Below are 1,358 nucleotides of genomic sequence, written 5' to 3'. Positions count from 1 at the left end.
AAGGTTATGCTAGGTAATTAATGATTTTTTTGAACAATATGAATAATGGATTCTAAAATTGGTCCAATTTAAATAAAATACACTACATTTTAAATTACTCACCTAAATCTTAATATTAGAATAACTATCTGCACACATAATAAATTGAACATATGATATATTCATTTTTCAAATTATTTAATATTTTAATTGTCTACTTTTCATTATTTCTTCCTCCCCTGTGTGTGCTTAAATATGCCCTTGGAGGAATGTGTACCTGTTTATTTTTCATTTCGCAAGAGTTCCAATTTTTTTAATACTATATTATTATTGTTTTGTTTTCCTCTTCTACCCCTTTCTCATATACTTTTAGGCTTTTAGCAAATACTAGTCATGGTGTGAACTTGGAGATTAATTGAATAAAGTTATCTGATATTCCTACCTACCTATAATCACATTTTTTTAAATGATCTCTCATCTAAAAATCAATTTACTTATATCACATGATAACATAACTTTTTTCACAACTCATTTTTAAATACTCCATCCTTAGTAAATAAAAACTATTGCACTTCTTGACTTCTTATTAATTAAACAAATTTTAATATTTATTTATTATATTTTATATCAATAATTTAAATTTAAAATTTATAATTTATAATTTATAATTTAAAATTCAAAATTTAAAGTTTAAGATTTATAAAAACACTACACTCTTTTATTTTTTCAAAACGTATTAACATTCGCATTTTTTTACACCATTAACACATCGAATCAAATTCTCGAAATATTTTTTTTTGGTTTCCCACGTTATCCTCCAACCCAACAGGTCAAAGATTAATCCGTCGCAGTATTGAACTCCATTTAAGGGTTTATCGCAAATTCTCGAAATATTTTTAATGAAAAGGCTAGGCCTCTCCTTTTCTTTTTCGCAACCATGTCCAGATTGATGGAATCAATTTCATTGCTTTCTTGACTTCTTCACATGGATTCCAATAAAATTTCAGAGGGATTCTAGTGTGGTCGATTGTCATTCCAATTCATCCATTATTATTATTAAAGTAGCTTAGTGTGCTATGCCACTCATGCCATGCACCTCCTAACCTTATAATGTTGATCAAATTACTAAGTTCATGTTGATCTTAACAATAATGTATCTTAATTTATTCAACTATATATGCCACTAAAAGTACGCAAGTGATGAGAAAATAAAATCATCTAAAATAAAAAAAAGAATGAAGCGCAGCCCATATAAAACATAGAATAATTCCAAATGAGATTTTTATATTTGATGGAGATATAAGTATTGATATGTCTCTTTTTATTATTTTAAACTTTTAAAAAATACGATTTTATAATTTAATATTAGAATTATGGAT

At 25.9% G+C, this 1,358-nt stretch overlaps 1 pseudogene; it reads left to right on the top strand.

Annotated features, from left to right (window-relative positions):
* The window catches only part of LOC107610437, a 4,239-nt pseudogene that overhangs the window by 1,218 nt on the left and 1,663 nt on the right, over window positions 1–1,358 (top strand).

The sequence above is a fragment of the Arachis ipaensis genome, chromosome B08 (genome assembly GCF_000816755.2).
Source record: "Arachis ipaensis cultivar K30076 chromosome B08, Araip1.1, whole genome shotgun sequence".
Taxonomy (NCBI): domain Eukaryota; kingdom Viridiplantae; phylum Streptophyta; class Magnoliopsida; order Fabales; family Fabaceae; genus Arachis; species Arachis ipaensis.
The sequence above is the reverse complement of the archived record's forward strand: the minus strand, read 5'-3'. Positions and strand labels throughout refer to the sequence as shown.